This window comes from Mobula birostris, chromosome 3, assembly GCF_030028105.1.
Source record: "Mobula birostris isolate sMobBir1 chromosome 3, sMobBir1.hap1, whole genome shotgun sequence".
Classification (NCBI taxonomy): Eukaryota; Metazoa; Chordata; class Chondrichthyes; order Myliobatiformes; family Myliobatidae; genus Mobula; species Mobula birostris.
Genome location: NC_092372.1, coordinates 182,553,583 through 182,575,581, shown reverse-complemented (window position 1 = coordinate 182,575,581; position 21,999 = coordinate 182,553,583). Strand labels below are relative to the sequence as shown.

At 41.7% G+C, this 21,999-nt stretch overlaps 1 protein-coding gene and 1 long non-coding RNA gene across 5 annotated transcripts in view; one reads left to right on the top strand and one right to left on the bottom strand.

The window, feature by feature from the left end:
- The window catches only part of LOC140195467 (voltage-dependent L-type calcium channel subunit beta-2-like), a 331,456-nt gene that overhangs the window by 169,292 nt on the left and 140,165 nt on the right, over nt 1–21,999 (bottom strand). The window lies entirely within an intron of this gene.
- Nucleotides 1–21,999, top strand: part of LOC140195469 (uncharacterized) — a 61,645-nt gene that overhangs the window by 28,781 nt on the left and 10,865 nt on the right. The window contains exon 3 of one of the 2 annotated variants that reach the window (XR_011885475.1): nt 3,460–4,534. The exons of the other annotated variant lie outside the window; for it this stretch is intronic. This is a non-coding gene — a long non-coding RNA (uncharacterized lncRNA). Of the gene's footprint in view, nt 1–3,459; nt 4,535–21,999 lie in introns of those variants that run through there. 2 annotated transcript variants of the gene reach the window in all.

Genomic DNA, 21,999 nt, shown 5'->3' with positions numbered 1-21,999 from the left:
TATCAAACTGAAAGTAAATTATCAAGGCTAGATGAACGTTAGGCAGATGGGGAGATCTGATCAATTTCAGAGGAACTTACTGTCAAGAGAAACTAATCACAATCTCTGCCAATGGTAACCATTATGCTAATGGGAACAGCTTCCTTCCAACTGTGATAAGACTGCTGAACGGATCCTGACCCGGATCTGGGCCGTACCCCCAAATATCCGGACCTGCCTCTTGGTTTTTTTTGCACTACCTTACTTCCCATTTTTCTATCTTCTATTTATGATTTATAACTTAAATTTTTAATATTTACTAATTTTAACTATTTTAAATATTTTTAATATTTAATACTTATAATTCAGGGAGTGGGAAGCGCAGAATCAAATATTGCTGTGATGATTGTACGTTCTAGTACCAATTGTCTGGCGACAATGAAGTATAAAGTATAAAGTATCTCTGCAGGAACTTAGTTAGAGCGTGCACATATCCAGGAAAATTACCACTAACCAAGGCAACAGAAAGCATATACAAATGAGCAGGTGTAAAATGTATGTGGGGGAGTCACTGGGTGGGTGTGGGGGCAAGTGGGGACATTGAAAATGAGAAGATTAGACAGAGTGTATTTTATAAATCCAATGAATTAATAGAGATAAAGAAGTATAAATTACAAGAAGATGCCAAAAGCATATAAATAAATTGTAAGGTAGAGACAGAAGAAACTGCAGATATTAGAATCTGGAGCAACAAGCAATTTGCTGGAGGAAGTTATCAAGTTCCTCTGCATCTGAGGGGGGAGCAAAGGAATTGCTTACGTTTCAGGTCGAAGCCTTGTATCAGAATTGAGAGTGGAAAAGCGAGATGAGCAGTATTAAGAGAGAAGGGCATAGGTGAGAAAGGATTCTGAGATGATTGAGAGGAGTGGTGTTGTGCCAGATACTAGAAGGAATGGGGATGGAGATAGGAGACAGTGGCAGGTGAATAAGAGATGGAGTGAGAGATAGATGGAAGGGAGATGGTGATGGAGGTGGAGTGAGAGGTGAAGGGAAAATATTGAGGGACAGATGATGCGGGGGTGGTTATGCACAGACGGGTGTCACGTGCAGGAAGGTGATAAGCAGGAACACAAGGGGGGACCAATGCCATTCTTTGATAAGTAAAGGAGGTAGTAATAGGAAAGAGGGAGAACAGAATGGCAGTTAGTTCGGGTGGGGGGAAAGGGTGTGTAGTGGATAGATGGAATTAGGAGGAGGAAGAAGATGAAGATAGATAATGGGAGCTGGAGATGCAGTTTTGGAGGTAAAGGGGACAAAATGGATGGATAAAGATGAGAATTGCAAGGTTATCTATTGATATTAAAAAGCGACCACTGGTCTAAGACAAAGTGATATTAAGGAATTAATAATGGAAAACAGGGAGATGGCAGATTAATTATACAAGTATTGTGCATCATCCCAGAAATAACTGTAATTCAGGAATTGGAAAGGATGGAAAAACACAGGGAGATTACATTCACCAGTGAAGTCATGTCGAGGAAATTATTGGAGCTGTGGGCTGACACATCTTTGCATCTTTATGGACTTCAACCTGGCACCTCAAGAGGACCAGCAAGTGAGAAAGTTTATGCAATTGGTTTTAATTTTCTAATTTCACTAGATTTATGGAATGTTCCATTTGATTGGAGAGTTATAAATGTAACATTTATTGGAGAAGAAATGGAGACAGAAATATTTCTGGCCAGTTAGCTCAATATGTCAAAGGGAAAATATTAAAAGCTGTTAAAGACTTCAGAGCAGAATACTTGGAAATACTCAACATAATCTCGAATACATCAAGACAGTTTTGTGAAAGGATGATTGTTTTGACCAATTTATTGGAGTTCTTTGAAAAAATAACATTCTGTGGATAAAGATGAACTATTGTATGTACTAAAATGTCTGAAAGGCATTCACTCTTGGGCATCGCATCAAAGATAAATGCACAAAGTAAAAGTTGAGTTGGAGTTAACTTTGATGTTGATAGAAGATTGACTGGTAAATGGGATGCAGGGAACAAGCATGAATGGACCATTTTCTAGTTAGCAAGATGTAATGAGTGGAGGGCTACAAGGTTTCTACTGAGGGCTCAACTTTCTTCTATTTACATAAATAACTTGGAGTGCCCAGTTTGTTAACAACACAAAAACAGTTAGGAAATTAAGTTATGAGAATGAGGCAAGGAGGCTAATTGGGATATAAATGAGATAAGTGAATGGGAAAAGACATGACAAATGGTATATAAGGTGGGAAAATGTGAAACTGTCCATTTTTCCAGGAAAAAATGAGAAGTCTGCAGAGCTCTGAGATGCAGAGGGATCTGGGAATCTGTATGCATGATTCATAAAAGGCTAGTATGAAGGTACTTTAAGTAATTAGGAAAGCTAATGGAATGTTATTGTGAATCACTAGCAGAACCCAATATACTACAATTATATAAAGCATTATTGAAACCATATTTTGAGTATGGTGCACTGTATTGGATTCTTATTTCAGAACAGTATTAACAAATTGGAAGCAGTTCAGGGAATGTTTACTCAACTAATCTCCAGAATGGTAGGCTTGTCTCATGAATTGAACTGTATTGACTTTATTTCTTACATCCTTCACATACACAAGGATTAAAAATCTTTACGTTACATCTCCATCTAAATGTGCAATGTGCAACCGTAGTAATTTATAATAAATAGAATAGTCAATGTAATATAGAATACGCTCAAATCAGCGTGAGTTAATCGGTCTGAAGGCCTGGTAGAAGAAGCCGCCCATCTGTTGGTCCTGGCTCTTATGCTGCTGGTACGGTATGTTTCCTGGATGGTAGCAGCTGGAATAGATTGTGACTGGGGTGACTCAGGTCCCCAATGATCCTACAGGTCTTTCTTACACACCTGTCCTTGTAAACATCCTGAATCATGGGAAGTTCACAACTATAGATGCGCTGGGCTGTCCGCACCACTCTTTGCAGAATCCTGTGATTAAGGGAGGCACAGTTCCCATACCAGGCAGTGATGCAGCTAGTTAGGGTGCTCTCAACTGTGCCCCTGTAGAAAGTTCTTAGGATTTGGGGGCCCATACCAAACCTGCTGAACCGTCTGAGGTGAAAGAGGTGCTGTTGTGCCTTTTTCAGCATACAGCTGGTGTGTACAGACCACATGAGGTCCTCAGTGATGTGGATGCCAAGGAACTTTAAGCTGTTTACCCTCTCAACCCCGGATCCATTAATGTCAATAGGGGTTAGCCCGTCTCCATTCCTCCGGTAATCCAGTAGAAGACGAGTATTATTTTTGCTGGAATTTAAAAGAATGAAAGATGACTAGATTGAACAATATAAACGTGTTCTGTATTGAACACACGTAAGGGATATATAATGTGTCCTATCACATCTGAAATCCTGTCTGCCCACTACCTGGAGCCCCATTAATTTGCCTATTGCACCAACAGGTCAACAGAGGACGCCATCTCCACGGCACTTCACTTTGCCAGCTTGGTATCAGCTCATCCCTCTGCAGTTGGACCTTGGACTTTCTGACTAACAGACCCCAATCAGTTAAGTTAGACAACCTCTCCTCCTCCACTCTCACCCTGAACACCAGCGTGCCTCAAGACTGTGTGCTGAGCCCTCTTCTGTACTCCCTTTTCACCTATGACTGCATTCCTGTACATGGTTCTAACTCCATAATCAAGTTCGCAGACGACACCGCGGTGGTTGGCCTGATCAGAGGGGATGACGAGACGGCCTACAGGGATGAGGTCCAGCATCTGGCTGCATGGTGTGCCAACAACAACCTGGCCCTTAACACCCAGAAGACCAAGGAGATCATTGTGGACTTCAGGCATGCTAGGAGCCACACTCACGTCCCCATCTACATCAACAGAGCTGTAGTGGAACGTGTATTAAGCTTCAAGTTTCTTGGTGTCCACATTTCTGAGGATCTCACCTGATCTCTGAACTCCTCCATCCTGATCAAAAAGGCGCAACAGTGCCTTTATTTCCTGTGGAGCATCAAGAAAGCTCACCCCTGTCCCAGAATACTGACGGATTTTTACCGCTGTACGATTGACAGCATACTCACCAACTGTATCTCAGTGTGGTATAGCAATTGTCCCATATCGGACCACAAAGCACTCCAACGTGTGAGGAAAACTGCCCAGTGGATTATTGGCACACCATTGAGAACATCTACCAAAAAACGCAGCCTGGGCAGGGCGAAAAGCATTATCAAGGATGTATCTCACCCTAACCATGGACTTTTTACTCCCCTCCCATCCAGTAGGCACTACAGTAGCCTTCGCTCCCACACCAGCAGGCACAGGAAGAGCTTCTTCCCTGAAGCTGTGACCCTGCTGAACCTCACATCAGAGCGCTAAGCAGTATTGCACCCATATTGTACTGTCTCAGTACTTTTATATTTGTGTGCTGTAGCACTTACTTTTTATTTGCAGTTATTTTGTAAATAACACTATTCTTTGCATTTCTGGTTAGATGCTAACTGCATTTCATTGGCTTTGTATCTGTACTCGGCACAATGACAATAAAGTTGAATCTAATCTAATCTAAAATTCTGAAGAATCTTGGGAGGATGGATGCTAAATGGATGGGGGGAGGGAGGAATTTTTTTTTAACAAAGCAGGTTATTGACATCTGGAACTTGCTGCCAAAGGAAGTGGTGGAATCATATATAATCACTATGTTTAAGAAAAAAAAACAGGCACTTCAATAGGCAAGGTATGAAAGCTATGAACCTAATGCAGACAAGTAGGATTTGTGTAGTTACAAAAGGTTTGGCATGGGCATGATGGGCAGAAGGAGCCATTTCTGTGCTGTGTGACTCTATGAGTCCAGGATCCTTATGGTGGTCTGGATCATGTTCTCAAGTCCCACAATAGGAGATAAACTCTTCAATAATTTATGATATGAGATTCAAGAACAGACTCGAGTTAAATCCACAAGCTACGAAGGGAGCAGAACATTATTTTAGAGTTTATTCATTTTGAAGAAAATAAAACTACCCTATGCTTGAGCTTAACGATTTTTAGGCATTACTTCTAAAGTAAGGTGAATTGAAATACATGGTTTCATTGGGATAGAATTTTATGTAGATCCACATCTGAAATGGGTGGTTAGTAGCAGCAAACCTTTCTTGCAAAATTTGCTTCCATTTATTCCAAGTAAGTGAATCTTTAAAAAAAGGACAATATGCAGCCATTTCTAATTTGCACATTCGAAGAATTTTGTGTTAGTATTTCTTTCAAGATCTGTAAAAGATAAAATTACTGTATTCAATGTACCTATTACATATTCAATGCAAAATGGGATAGGGAATCTCTGAATTCAGTATTTTATTATATTCAGTATATTAATTTATCAAGAATGTCAAGTGACAATGCAGTTTTGGATTGGTTTACAAATCAGCAAATGTTATATAGAGGAATATTTACTGCAGACCTTTTACTTAAACTGAAAAGCTGCTTGTTTCCCCCCAAGCAGAGTTAAAGCAATTAAATTTATTTGAAGAAATTCTCCACTCTGTTGTAACCATGAGGAACTGTTTTTTTATTGACCATTTGTCAGACATCTGTCTCTGGTGCTCAGCTTCTCCCACACGCTGAATAACACATAAGAAGCCAACTTAAAACCAGGCTCTTGTTAAAGAAGAAATCTCCAATCTGTGCTTCAGCTGTTACAAATTCTCATCTTTAATATCCCCTCAGACCAGTGATTATGAAACAGAAGCAAACATCATGCACTCATTTATGTATTTATAAAATATATACAATAATTTAATTTGTATCTTTTTTTTTCCTCCTTTGGTTTATTTGTACAGCAATTTAAACCTAATTCCCAAGCCTTTGCACAAACTATCAGGCTGGATCTTGCTGTTCCTGGCCTGCTGCCTGCAGTCCCCACCTGTTTGAATTTACCTGACTGAGTTGGAAATGGAATATCAATCTCTCTGGCCTGCCACACATTCAAGTTGCATACTGAGGGTTGGAATGCCTCATTGCCTCAGGAGATGCTGGAGAACAAACACTCTACCCTGATACACTTCTGCCTGTACCTGACAGATGTAAGGCAGGTGGATGGAGCTTTATTTTCCATCAACATTAAAAATAAATTTAACAGTTGTAAACTTTCCTGAAAATCAAAAATAATTTAAAACTGCTATAATTGAAGTAACTAGTTCAAACAAGTTACTCGCTGAATGTTTCCTATGTTGTCTGCTTTTATTTTAAAAACATACCTCATCTTGAGCGGGGTTAGAACTCACTGAAAGCTCTGATCTTATGCCAAGCTGACCTGACTCTATGTGGAGTGCAGCAGCTGAGGACGGTGACATAGACCCGACTCATTGAGCACTGTGCCATACATCTACCACTTCACTTCCCATGGCACACAGCGTAGTTTAGTGACATCAGTTGTCATTTATTCAGTACAGGGAACTGCGAGCCAGATAGCTCCCTGAGCGGTGAATGAGATGCAACAGAAATCAACAATTCTCAGGAGTACTGGAATGCCATGAGCCACTGATTGAATAAATCCAGGACTCTCATGCCCTCGTCAGTAACTGGGAGGCCACCTCAGATTAGATTAAGTAAACATTCGAGGCTGATGAGGAAGTGCTGTACATTTCTTAACAACCATGCTTTCCAAGCATCACTAACCGTAGGATTACACGTCATTTTGTCATTGTTTATTTTAATGTATCTTTATCCTTTTCCCCATTCTCCCATGATCCAAATTGATCCTCTGGGAACTCCCTAACCCAGCCCTTTCAAAATACATTTTCCTTTCCATCCTGTCAGACTAACCCCTCATTGCTAGTTCCTTTACTGGCAGCCCCTCTTTGTTCTCTCTGTGGTTTCCTACTGAGCTAAGGGTATCTGAATTACAATCAGCTTTATTATCACTGACATGTGTTGTGAAATTTGTTGTTTTGTGCCAGCAGTACAGTGCAAGACATTGAAATACTATAAATATTAAAATTACTAATAAATAAAAAAGGAGTGCAGAACAAGGACAGAGAGAGAATGTTCATGGGCTCATGGAGCTTTTAGATATCCGATGGTGGTGGAGGGGAAGAAGCTCTTCCTAAAACGTTGAGGCTCCTGTACCTTCTCTTTCGTGATAGCATTGAGAAAAGGGCATGTCCTGAAAGTTGAGGTAATGGCTTACATAACTATAAACCAGAGGTAAAATAGCATTTGTTAGGCAAACAGAAATTTTTCCTAAAGCAACTATATAGGTACTTAGGGATAAGAACATGATGGTTAGCCAGTCAACAATGTCTTGACATTCAGGTAGTTTGTAGCTAAAATTCTTTGTCTTTAGTTACATATCTTAACTGCACATTGTTTAACAGCCTTTGTAAGAAAATGTGCAGCCTGATAGATTCTCTCTCTTGTCTTTACAGAGGACAGTTCAGATGTATAACCACAGAACCAAGAAAGTTTTGGAAAATAATGATTAATGTATCAACCATGAACTCACATTTTTCAGTTAATACTCTAAGATACAAACTATCAGGAGTTTTCCCACCTCAAGTTCCAATACTTACCCATTACAAATTTTGAAAAGTAAATTGAGCATTGGTGGCATCCTATTGTCATTCGCTACTGCAAATCAATAACATCTATTGAACAATTCTGCCACTTTCTTACAGTCATCATAGGTTCAATACCTTTGGCCTTCAGTGGATTTACGTTTTCTCGTACCACCTTACTTTGTTGGTGGCTGAGATATTCCTTGCAATATTTTTTAATATTCTCTCTAAGACAATTATAATTTTCATTGTATCCCTTTGTTTTTATTTCTAAACCTTCTAAATGGGTTTCCATCTCTCCTTTCAATCGCGTTTAATTCAGGTACGCTGCATTTTGGGAAGCCAAATCAAGGTAGGACTTTTGCAATGAATGGTAGAGCCCTGTGGTGTGTGGTAGGACAGAGAGACCTTGGAGTACAAGTACAAAGTTCATTGAAAGTAGAGCCACAAGTAGACAGAGTAGTGAAGAAGACATTAGGCATGCTGACTTTCATCAGTGAATTCAGGAGTTGCGACGGCAAATGAGCAACAACACCGCACTCAGTGTCAGGAAGACAAGGAATTGGACTGTGGACATCAGGAAGGGGAAGTCAGGAGAACACACTCCTGTCCTTTGTGATGAAAAGGGAGTGCAGCTTTAAGTTCCTGGCTGTCATCATCTCAGAGAAGCAATTCTGTTCCCAATACAGAGATGCCATCACAAAAAAGCTGCACTATTGGCTCTGCTTCATTAGGAGTCTAATGTGACTTGGTATGTCAAAACTCTTGCAGATTTTAAGTTCAAGTTCTTTTTATTGTCTTTCAATCATACACATAATACCATCAAATGAAACAGCATTCCACCGGGGCCAAGGTGCAAAACACAGTACTAACAACTCACAGCACATATAGCACATATACTTATGATAACAGAAAAACATACAGTCAAAAAAACATATAGCCCAAGTCCTTCAATGGCTTGTCTGTAGATTGATGGTTTCAAATTTCAAAGTACATTTATTACCAAAAAATGTTTAAATGACACAACCTTGAAATTTGTTTTCATCATATTAGTGGGCACGGAGCTCAGCAGTCGGGGCGGTTTCCATAGTCTCAGTGCCATGGAGAGAGGAGTGAACATTGCAGGAGAGTGAGCAAAAAATGTCTCTCACCTTTGGTCCTGACATCCTGTCTATCCGGGCTGGCATTTAAATTGTCAAGACAGCATATCGTACCTTACACTAAGACCTGTCATCGCTGCAGAGGAAGGCTCTGGGCCTAGACCATAGCGCACAGTGACTCACTCCGGGCCCAAATTTCACCACCCAGCCTCTCTCAATTTCTCCAAACTGACTTGGTGCCCAGTGAGATCCACCTCGCACCAGAGCCAGTTGTACAGGCATCGAAACCCCTCTGTCTTGATTTCTCCCCTCCGAATGGCTCACTCCATGTGCGTCAACTCTGCAACGTACCAGTATGGTTCACCCCTCAAATTCCCTTCACCTTTGCTCGCCTCTTCTTTGTTTGTGGTGATAATTTTCACAGTTTTCTTCAGAAAAGTTGTTAATAGTAATGTTTTTAGTTGAATTTCTTGACTTTTGAAGTACCAGTGAATTGTTGCACATGTTTGGTAGCACCATCTTGAACCAGAATGATGGTGTAAGGGGTCTTGTCCTGGTCCAGCTTGTCTTCCACTGTGCAAACACTGGAAGGGAGCACTGACAGGAGGAACCAGCCCCAGAATTATTCCAGCACTCTCACAGAGGCCTCTGCTCTCTCCTGCATCAACTTCAGCATCTTCTCTCCTAGGCGGTTGCAATAGGCAGTGCCGCGGTATGAGGGGCTAGTCCATGTTACGGTGGGCCAACATGACTCCCCCACCATTGGTGTCACCAATGAACCAGTGAACCAGACTTGTAGTGTTCTACATTAACAATGTCCAATGGGGGGGGGGGGGGCAATCACAATAAAAATGTCCAAGACATCACTTACACAGTTTATTGGACCGCACATCGCCGCTACACAACAAAGGTATGCGCCAAGTCCAGATGACAACATCATGGGCGATATCCCTGCTCCATTGCTATCAAGCAACTCACTGATGGGCTAGACCTGCAGGACTTGATGTTCTTAATATCCATCAGTGTCTTGAGATTGAAAAATGATGTAAAGGACAGGCAATTACACTTTGGGTGACGCGGAGCGGTGCTGCAACCGTGCACACCACCATCAGATTTCTATAGAAGGTGGTGGGGAACATTTTGACAAGCTGCATCACAGCCTCCAACGTACAGGATCACAAGAGGATACAGAGGGTTTGTAGACTCAGCTAGTTCTATCATGGCACAAATCTCTTCACCAACAAGAACATCTTCAATAGACCATTCCTGAATGGGCCACATCCATCAGTAAGGACCCTCATCATCTCAGACATACCATCTTTTGCTTTACTACCATCGGGGAGGAGGTACAGGAGCCTGAACACCCTCAATCAATATTTTAGAAACAGCTTCTGAACGGTCCCTGAACCCATGAACACAGCCTCGTTATTTCTCTCCTGCACTATTTATTTAATTTTGTAACTTATAGGAATTTGTCTATTGTGCAGCTGGCAAAACAACAAAGTTCACAAATAAAGAGTGGCAGTAAATCTGATTCTGAACCTGATGGTGAGGAAGAGATTTATTAGGAATATGAGGGGCAACATTTTCAGACAGCGGGTGGCACGTATGTGGAATGAACTGCCAGAAGGAGTGGTTGAGGCCAGTTCAGCAACAATTTAAAAGGTAGTTGGACAGCTACATGGATAGGAAAGTTATGGAAACTTGTAGAAAGTTAAGGACCATACATAGCAAATGGGATTGGCCTGGATCAACATCTTAATTGGCATGGACTGGTGTGTCTGAAGTGTTGCTTGAATGCTGTATGATGCCATGACTCCATAATTGTGTATGCATTTCCTTTCACTCTTATACATTTCTTACCTCACTGAAAAAAATAAATCTTGGATTAGTACAACCCGCCTGTTCTCTGATTCTGGAGACACTAGAGACTACAGATGCTGGGATCTGGAGTGACAAACAATCTGCTGGAGGAACAGATGCTGCTCAACCTTCCCAGTTCCTCCAGCAAATGGTTTGCTATTTTCTGATCCTTCTTGCCCACCATCTTCCAGACTCTCCTCCCCTATTCTACCAGTCCTCCCTTTTATTTTCCAGTCATTTTCATGCCCCATGTCCATGTTATGCTCCACTGCGTGCATATCCACCACTGCATGCATATCCACCTTCCTTAGCATCATTTCACAAACATCACTCGAGTTCATCGTAAAATCCAGACATCTCAGTGTGCTGGCAAAGTGATAGAATGCTATACTATGTATCAGCTTCCCTCAGATGAAATGAAAAGATTTTGTCCTGACCAAAATTTATTATATGAACTATATCACTCAAACAGTTAAAGTTATAAAAGGGCATATAAATGTAAGTTCAAAATTACGTCCATCGGGGAATTCCACAATAGTTGCCTAGGCATCCTGCAGATATTTTCCCATGGTAGCAGAGACCCTCAGGCTCTCAGAGCCAAGTCCAAGTTGAGTAAGGACAGGGTTCCTTGTAGTTATTAGTTGCTAGTAGTAATTATTTAGAGAAACTGCTGGGAAAGGAACATTCACTAAGAGTGTGTCAATATCTGCAAGGAATCCAATTATGGAGAAATTCAAATCTGACTGCATTGCATGACTCACTTGCCAACTAAGTTGAAGGAAACCTTAGCTGCATTGATCTTTTGCAGACTCAAAATATCACACCCAACAAATGAAAGCTGAACATTCCATTGGACACATGAAGATAACTTTTTCGTTTATTCTTACATTCTTGTCACATTCTTCTGAAATAACTGATTAAAAATACTTACCTTATTGTCTATATTACAACACACCTTATTGATGCTGGAAGAGGAAAGGTGCCTAATGAACAAGCTTTATAAGTTAAAACCCATTGTTCTTTGAAAATATTTATGGGAATGAAATATCTCAGAACATGTTTTTTACCCCCAGCGGGAAGAGCAAATAGGAGCATATTTTTGCTTTTTTTGTGATGAATTCAGAACGCCACTTGACAAAAATCTTTTTGATGGTGCGACAGATATCAAACTAATGAACAGTGCCATTTCCCACCACTCACTAACGTATAAACAAAAATAATTGTTAACCACTCTCAAGTTTAAACCCAAATTCTGGGAACTTACGATGAAAGATAGTAAGAATATAGAAAGAATCCATAATCCTTGCTGTAATAAGTCAAACCTGAATAACACTTGCAATACTGAACAGGTCAGTCAGTGTCTGCGGAGTTAAAAGAGGACAGGATATAGACAGAATAGCAGAACCATGGGGAGTGTTGTAGAACAGAGAGACCTCAGGGTACAAGAACATAGTTCTCTGAAAGTGTTAAGTTAAATAGTGGGTGAAGAAGGTGTATGGCCTGTTTGCCTTTATCAGTAGGGGTATTAAGTACAACAACTAGGGCATCATGTTACACTCACAGTTTTCTGTACAGTTCTAGTTGCCACACCATGGGAAAGACATGATTAAACTACGTTTGTAGATATGCTGAAAAGATTGACAAGGATGTTTCTGGGTCTGGAGCGCTTGAGATCTTGGGAGACACTTGATAGGCTGGGATGTTTTCCTTCAGTAAAGAAGGCTGAGGGGTTACCTTTACAGAAGTTTATAGAATCACATGGGAGCCTAATGAATGCTGAATAGTCTTTTACACAGACAAATGGGACTAGCTCAAGTAGGCAATTTGGTCAGTATAGTTGAATTGGGCAGACGGGCCAATTTCTGTGCTGTATAACACTGTGACTCTGTGACCTGAAAAACACTTTTATTCCTGTAAATGCTGCATGTCCTTCTGAGTATTTTTCAGCATTTGCTGTCTTAATTTCAAATCTCCACATCAGAGTATTTAGTTTCCATGTTGGAAAATACCTCATCGTTCTCAACTGATGCCATAGGGTAATCCTTTTATAAAGAACCTTTGCTGGAAAGTTTTTAATTTGGTTTTAATAGCAGGTGGGTATTGTCACATGGGAGGTGATGAATGAACTGTTTTATTCTACTTCTCATCCTAAAACATTCATACATTTTCAACAGATAAAAGAATTGTTCTTGGTTTTGACTATTTTTGTGCTTGCCAAGTTAACAAGCTCAACAAAAGCCTTCATGCAAAGCAGATACCTGCAATTATAGTTACTGCTTAATAATTTTCTCCTGACTTCCAAAACAAAAAAGCTGATAATTCCAAGATCATTAAAACTGTCATATAAATGACATGTGTCAGATGTAACTGTAATAAATAGTTTGCCTAGAAAGGTAACAAAAACATTTCCTGTTCTTAATCAAGTTGAATATGTTGAATAATATACCAAGTCTCAACTTCATCTTTTGACAATAAGTGCCACTGGTAAAGGAGTCACATGGAAAAGATATTTTAATGCCATTTGAAATGAACTTCAATCTTCTTGCTTGCCTACAACAGATTCCTAGTTAAACAGGAAACCAAATTGATTGAAATTCATTTAAAAACTGCAAAGCACTAAAGTGCTTAAATGAAGTTTTATGATATTGATGTGTATTGACCAGGCTGTTCTTTGGAATGTTGTAGAGTTCAAGAAAACATTTTTCCCTTAGAATACTTAATTAAACATTCTGATTGAGCTTTCAAAATTGGCCAGGCTATGCTTTAGTATCATATCTTCCTGCAGCCTTGACAAAGGACATTCCGTCCCTTGTATCTATCCTAGTTCTTTAGAATTTCCTACTTCCATTATTTTGCCCCAAAATCCTGTGAAATATTAACCCATTGAAGTCCTATGTAAGTTTGAGAATCATTGAAAATAGATTTGGAGAGAATCATTCACAGTATTCCACAAAGCACCTACTTAACAGGGCACAGAATAAAGTATAACAGTTACAGTGCAGGGCAGAAATTGGTGCAAGGGGAAAACAAGGTAGATTATGTGGTCAGGAATCCATTTCATCATACTAGGGAACTGTTCAATAGTCTTAGAACAGTAGGATAGAAGCCTGGCGGTGGATGCCTTCAGACTTTTGTATGTTTTGCCCAATGGGAGGAGGGAGAAAAGAGGTTGTCCAGGATGGCTGGGTCTTTGTTTATGCTGTCTGCTTTACCAAGGCAGTGAGAAGGGTAGACAGAGTCCATGGAGAGGAGGCTGGTCTCCATGATGTGCTAAGCTGTCTCCACAACTCTTTGAAGTTTCTCATGGTCATGGGCAGAGCTTGACTGCACTGGTAGGTCCAGTAAACTGCTAGATCAAGTTCACTGATGACACAACAGTGGTTGGCCTGAAGAACAACAATGATGAAAAGGTGTCATACAGAGGGGAGATGGTCAGGCTGGTAGGATAGCGTGAGCACAACAATTTGTGTTTCAACATGGATAAGACCAAAGAAATGATTGGTGGATTTAGGAAAATGAGACTGACCACTCCTCGCTGCACATATATGGCTCCTCCATGGAGAGAGTTAGGAACACCAAGTTTCAGGGAGTACACATGATGGTTGATCTGACATGGTCCCTCAACACCACCGCTTTTGTCTAGAGTGCACAGTGGTGTCTCCACTTCCTGAGGAGGTTGAGGCACGTCAGGCTCCTGCACCCCCTCCCACCCCCATTCTAACCAATTTTTACAGGAACACAATTGGGAGTGTCCTGACCACCTGGTAGGGGAATTGCAAGGCGTTGGACCGCAAGTCCCTTCAAAGGATTGTGAGGACTGCTGAGAGGATTATCGGGGTCTCTCTTCCACCCAACAGAGATATTAATCCAGGGCTCTTAGCATCATCAATAATCCCTCCAGTCTGTCCAAACATCTCTTTGATCTTCTACTATTGGGCAGGAAGTACAGAAGCATATTGAGAAGAACTGTTAGAATGGAAAACAGCTTCTTCCTCTGGCTGTAAGACTGCTGAACTCCTTGCTTCCACCCATGTTTTATCACGTGTGAAGCCCCAGTAGCATAATTATGCTTACTTTTTTAAACTTGTGTCATGAAGGCATCTAATTATTTGTTATTTTATTGTGTAGTATTACTTTATGTATTGTGTGTGTGTGTGAGTTATATGTGCTATGTTGTGTACCTTGCTCTGGAGGAATGTTGTTTCATTTAGCACTATACACGTGTATGGTCCAATGACAATAATCCAAACTTGAAATTGGATTTGAGCCAAGCTCTGATGCATCTAGATATGATACGTTCTATGATTCATTAATAAAGATTGACGAGAGTCAAGGGGGATACCAAATTTCTTTAGCCATCTAAGGAAGTAGAGACATTGGTAAACCTTCTTGGTCATGGTGTCTGTTTGGTTGAACCAGGACAGGCAATTGTGATGTTTGCTCTGAGGAACTTGAAGTTATCAATCCTCTCAATTCTGCACCATTGTTGTAAACAGGAGTATGTACTATGACTCCTTGTGTCCATTCAATGACTGGGTCTTTTGTACTGCTCATATGAAAGGAAAGGTTGCTGATATGACACCATGGCCTTTTCTCCGACCCCTCATTATTTGAAATATGGCCTACTACACTGGTATCATATACAAACTTGTAAAAGGAGCTAGAGTAGAATCTGGCCACACAGTTGTGAGTGCACAGTGAGCAGATTAGGGAGCTGAGGAGACAGTCCTGTAGGACACTGGTGTTGAGGACAAACATCATGGAGGTTTCTGCCTATCCTTTCTGATTATGTTCTGTTGATCAAGAAGTGAATGATCTCTTTTCAAAGGGAGATGGTGAGTTCTAGGTCTAGAAGGTTTCAGATGAATTTGCTTGGAATTATTGTATTGAGGCTGAGCTGTGGTCAATAACTAATAGTCAACTGTAGGTGTCTTTACTGTTCAGATGCTCGAGATGAATGTAGGCTAAAGATGAGTCTCAGTCATAAGTGAACTACAATGGGGTGAGGTTGGCTGGGAGGCTGGAGTTAATGTGTGCCATTCCTGGCCTCTTTAAGCACTTCATGATGGTGGGTGGATGTCAGAGCCACCAGGCGATAGTTATTAAGGCACATGACCTTGCTTTTCATAGACACTGGGAAGATGGTAGTCTTTTTAAAGCAGATGGGAACCTCTGATTGAAGCAGGGAGATATTTAAAATGTCTGAAAATACCCTGCCAGCTATCTGTGCTGGAGCTAAGGACAAAGCCAGGGACCCTGTCTGGGTGACATGCTTACCGCGGTTTGTTCTCTGGAAGAGTTCTAAACATGTAGTGAATGTGTTAATTTCATAGAGAAGCTATTACCATTGTTGGTGATGCTGCCAGACTTTGATTTGTAGTCTATTATAGCAATTAATCCTTGCCACAACTGACGGCTAGCCTGGGACTTGATTTTGGACCGCAACTGTTTCTTGGCATCCCTGATAACTTTATGGAGATCATATCCTCAATTTCTTGTAAAGCTCAGACTCACCTGATTTCAATGCTGCAGCCCTAGACATCTGTAGGGAATGGATATTCTGGTTCATCAATGATTTCCAGTTTAGGAACACCCGTATTGTCCTCCTTGACACACAGTCCTCAACACACTTACTGATGAGGTCCTTGATGGCAGTGACATTCTCACCTAGGCTGGCTGCTGAGTTTTTGAAAGAGACCACTCTATCAATTCAAAACAGTCATGCAGAAGTTTAACTGTTTCCTCAGACTAGCACTATAGTACCTTCTGTACTGGAGCCTCACTCACTTTTCAGCTTCTGTTTGAACGCGGGATGAAGGGGCACAGCCTGGTGCTCTGACTTGCTGTATGGACAGGGTTGCAGAGGGAGGTGGGAGGTTCAGTGGCTCCAAAGACACTTAGATGCTCATGTAGCAATCATAATTGTCAAGGGTGTTTGGGTCAGGAGACATGCTGATAATATTTTGGCAACAACTCTCGAAGTTGGCCTGGTTGAAGTCACTGGCAGAGATGAAGAAGGCTTCAGGGTGTCCTGTCTCAGTGCTATTGACTGCAGAGTATGGTTCATTGAGTGCAGGCTTCATCTCTGATGTAGACTGTCATCAGAAAGCAGAAATGAGCTCCCATGGCAGGTTGCTTGAGGAACATTCCACCATTAGATATTCTCAGGTGGGTGAGCAGGAACTCACTAGGCCCAACGTGTCTGAGTGCCACGATTTGGTAGCTAGGAAGCAAACCCCTCAGCCTCCTGTCAGACAGCATTTGTAAAAGCAGAATCAATCTTTCAGTTTTAACCCAAGGTGCTGACTATCCCTTTATGTCTGACCTGCTGGGCTCCTCTCACAGTTTGATTTCTGAACCACTCGCTGGAGATTATTTTAACACTGACAATTTACATTTCTATATTTAGATGTGTTCTACAGATGATTATAGAGATGCTTCTATTTCAGAAGATCACAAGACAAAGGAGCAGAAGTAGGCCATTCAGCCCATTGAGTCTGCTCCGCAGCTCCCCCACGAGCTAAACTATTCACCCATCTAGTTCCAATTTCCGGCTTTTTCTCCATATCCCTTGATACCCTGACTAATTAGATACCTGTCAATATCTCCTCCTTAAACACCCTCAATGATCCGGCCTCCACAGCTGTATGTGGCAACGAATTCCGCAAATCCACGACTCTCTGGCAAAAAAAATTTCTCCTCATCTCTGTTTTAACTGGTTACCTCTAATTCTAAGACTATGGCCTCTTGTCCTGGACTCACCCACCAAGGGAAACAACGTTTCCACATCTACTCTGTCCAACCCTTTCAACATTCGAAATGTTTCTATGAGATCCCCTCTCATTCTTCTATACTCTAATGAATACAGTCCAAGAGCCGACAAACGCTCCTCATATGTTAGCCCCTGCATTCCAGGAATCATCCTCGTAAATCTTCTCTGAACTCTCTCCAACATCAGTACATCCTTTCTAAGATAGTGGGCCCAAAACTGCACACAGTATTCCAAATGAGGTCTCACTAATGCCCCATAGAGCCTCATCAACACCTCCTTACTTTTATACACTATTCCTCTTGAAATGAATGCCAACATAGCGTTCGCTTTCCTTACCGCCAATCCAACTTGGTGGTTAACCTTCAGGGTATCCTGCACGAGGACCCCCAAGTCCCTTTGCACTTCCTATTTTTGAATTTTCTCCCCATCTAAATAATGATCTGCCCGATTATTTCTTCTTCCGAAATGTACAACTGTACACTTGTCAACATTGTATCTCATCTGCCATTTCTTTGCCCACTCTCCTAAACTGACTAAGTCTCTCTGCAACCTTTCTGTTTCTTCAACATTTCCTGCTCCTCCACCTACCTTGGTATCATCTGCAAACTTAGCCACAAAACCATTTAATCCATAATCCAAATCATCGATATACATCGTAAAAAGAAGCGGCCCCAACACCGACCCCTGCGGAACACCACTAGTAACCGGCAACCAATCAGAATAGGATCCCTTTATTCCCACCCTTTACTTTCTGCCTATCAGCCAATGCTCCACCCATTTCAATATCTTTCCTATAATTTCTTCAATAATATTTACTGAAATGTCATTTGAAATATCATAGAACATAGAGGATTAAAACACAGTACAGGTCCCTCAACCCAAAATGTTGTGCCAAATGACCATAAGACATAGAAGCAGAATTAGGCCATTCGGCCCTTCGAATCTATTCCATCATTCCATCGAGGCTGATTTATTATCCCTCTCAAACCTATTATCCTGCCTTCTCCCCATAATCTTTGATGCCCTGACTAATCAAGAACCTTTCAAACTATGCTTTAAATATACTTAGTGACTTGGTCTCCACAGCCATCCGTGGCAATCCATGAATCCCACAGATTCATTGCCCTCTGGTTAAATAAATTCCTCCTGCTGCGCCCTCTGGTTCTAGACTCAGCCAGTATAGGAAACATCCTCTCCACATTCACCCATTCTAGGAATTTCAGTATTCAGTAGATTTGAATGAGATCCCCCTCATTCTACTAAACTCCATGAGTACAGCTCCAGAGTCGTCAAACGCTTCTCATACATTAACCCTGCCGTGCCTGGAATTATTCACATGAACCTCCTCTTGGCCACTTCCAATGTCACCGCACACCACTGTACAGGGCTGTACAGGGCCTATCAGCGGCATCAGCAGAGCTCTACGAACAAAATAAAAGTACAGAAGGGATAAGCAGAGCGGCCATTGGTGGGAGTAGGCCAGTGGCAAGAGTAGAGGCAATAGGCTTTGGCTCGGAAGAGGCGTCGGCTCTGTGTAAAGGTTTCCTTTTAGTTTTTTTTTTCTCTCTAATTGTACCACTTAAATGGCAGTGGTGTGTTCTTTGTGCTGGATGTTGGAGAACTGGGAGACCCAGAGTTTCCTGGGGAACTACATCTGCGCGAAGTGCATCGGGCTGCAGCTCTCTGAAGATCGTGTTAGAGATTTGGAGCAGCAACTGGATGACCTTTGGCTTGTACGGGAGAGTGAGGAGATAATTGATCAAACCTACAGGGACTAGTCGCCCTGAAGTTGCAGGAGGCGAGTAGCTGGGTGACTGTCAGGAGAAACGGAAATGGCAGTTGGAACAGAGCACACCTGTGGCCATTCCCCTCAAAAATACCTTTTGGATATTTTTGTAGTGGATAACACTCCCTCCCCCCTTCAGGAGAATGCCACAGCAACCAGTTTACAGGCACTGAGCATGGGTCCGTGATGCAGAAGGGAAAAAGAGAGAAGAAAGGAGCAGTAGTGATGGGGGACTTAATAGAGAGGGATTGAATTCAAGAGCAGGGAGGGCATGCTGCAACTATACGAGGCCGCACCCGGAGTACTGTGTGCGGTTCTGGTCTCCATACTTGAGGAAGGACATACTGGCTTTGGAGGCAATGCAGAGGAGGTTCACCAGGTTGATTCCAGAGATGAAAGGGTTATCCTATGAAGAGAGATTGAGTGGCCTGGGACTATACTCTCTGGAGTTCAGAAGAATGAGAGAGGATCTTATAGAAACATACAAAATTTTGACAGGGATAGATAAGATAGAAGTAGGAAAGTTGTTTCCATTGGTAGGTGAGACTAGAACCAGGGGATATTGCCTTAAGATTCAGGGGAGAAGATTTAGGATGAAGATGAGGAGAAACCGTTTTTCCCAGAGAGTGGTGAATCTGTGGAATTCTCTGCCCAGGGAAGCAGTCAAGGCTTCCTCACTAAATATATTTAAGAAACAGTTAAACCAGTTTTTACACAGTAAAGGAATTAAGGATTATGGGGAAAAGGCAGGTAGATGGATTTCAGTTTACGGACAGATCAGCCATGAGTTTATTTAATGGCAGGGCAGGCTCGATGGGCTGGATGGCCTACTCCTGCTCCTATTTCTTATGTTCTTATGAGGAGAACAGATAGGAGATTCTGTGGATGTGAATGGGACACCCGGATTGTATGTTGACTCCCAGGTGCCAGGGTCAGGGACATAACAGATCGTGTCTGCAACATTTTAGAGAGGGAGGGACAGCAGCCAGATGTCTTAGCACAAATTGGTACAAATAACATAGGAAGGAAAAGCAAAGAGGTCCTGAAGAGAAATTTTACAGAGCTAAGTAGAAAGCTGAGAAGCAGGACGTCCTACGTAGTAATTTCTGGATTGTTGCTTCCGCCACGCGCCATTGAGGGTAGAAACAGGATGATATGGCAGATAAATGTGTGGCTGAGAAGCTGGTGCAGGGGGCAGAGCTTCAGGTTCTTGGATAATTGAGATCTCTTCTGGGGGATGTATGACCTGTTGCACCTGAACCCAAGGAGGATCGATATTCTCATGGGCAGGTTTGCTAGAGTTGCTGGGGAAGGTTTAAACTAATTTGGCAGGGGGGTGGGAACCAGAGTGAAAGGACTCAAGATAGGACGGATGGTAAAAAAGAAAAGACAGCATGCAATCAGTCTGTCAGGAAGGGTAGGCTTAATTGCAGCCAACAGGCTGAGTATCAAAACATTAGAGATGCAAATACAGTACTCAATGTATTGTATCTAAATGCATGTAGTATAAGAAATAAGGTGGATGATCTTGTTACACTATTACAGATTGCCAGGTATGATATTGTAGCCATTACTGAATCGTGGACCGCTAGAAAATGAGGCAGGAGAAATAATGAGTGGGGACAAGGAGATGGCTGATGAACTAAATGAATATTTTGCATGAATCTTCACTGTGGAAGACACTAGCAGTATGCCTGATGTTGTAGTGTGTGAAGGAAGAGAAGTGGGTGGAGTTACTATTACAAAAGAGAAGGTGCTCAAAAAGCTGAAAGGCCTAAAGGTACATAAGTCACCCAGAACTGATGAACTGGCCCTCAGGTTCTGAAAGAGGTAACGTTAGAGATTGTGGTGGCATTAGAAATGATCTTTCAAAAATCACTGGACTCTGGCATGATGACAGAGGACAGGAAAATTGCAAATGTCACTCCACTCTTTAAGAAAGGAGGAAAGCAGAAGAAAGGAAATTATAAACCAGTTAGCTTGACCTCAGTGGTTGGGAAGATGTTAGCGTCAATTGTTAAGGATGAGGTGATGGAGTGCTTGGTGACATAGGGCAAGATAAGACGATGTTTGAGATTAGAGATGCTGCCTGGCCTGCTGCATTCACCAGCAACTTTGATGTGTGTTGTTTGAATTTCCAGCATCTGCAGAATTCCTGTTGTTTACAATGTCAGCATGGTTTCCTTCAGGGAATATCCTGCCTGATGAACCTATTGGAATTCTTTGAGGAGATTATAAGTAGGATAGATAAAAGGGATGCAGTAGATATTATATATCTAGACTTTCAGAAGGCCTTTGACAAGGTACCACACATGAGGCTGCTTACCAAGTTAAAAGCCCATGGTATTACAGGAAAGTTACTAACATGGTTAGTGCATTGGCTGATTGGTAGGAAGCAGTGAGTGGGAACTAAAAGATCCTTTTATGGTTGGCTGCCAGAGATTAGTGGTGTTCCACAGGGGTCAGTGTTGGGACCACTTCTTTTTATACTGTATATAAATGATTTAGCTGATGGAATAGATGGCTTTGTTGCCAAGTTGCAGATGATACGAAGGTTGGTGGAGGGGCAGATAGTGCTGAGGAAACAGGTAGGATGCAGAAGGACTTAGACAGATTAGGACAGTGGGCAAGAAAGTCCCTTTGCACCTTGGAGTTTTGAATTTTCTCCCCGTTCAGAAACCATCCTATGCCTTTATTCCATCTACCAAAGTGTATGACCATACACTTCCCTAAATTGCCAAGTGTTTGCCCATTCTCCAAATTATTCTGACTCCTTTGTCGACTTTTAAGCCTACTCTAAGATCAATCTAACCCTTCCCTCCCACATAGCTCTCCATTTTTCTATCGTCTATGTACCTAAGAGTCTCTTAATGTCTCTGCTGTATCTGCCTCTACCACCAACCTAGCAGGGCATTCCAT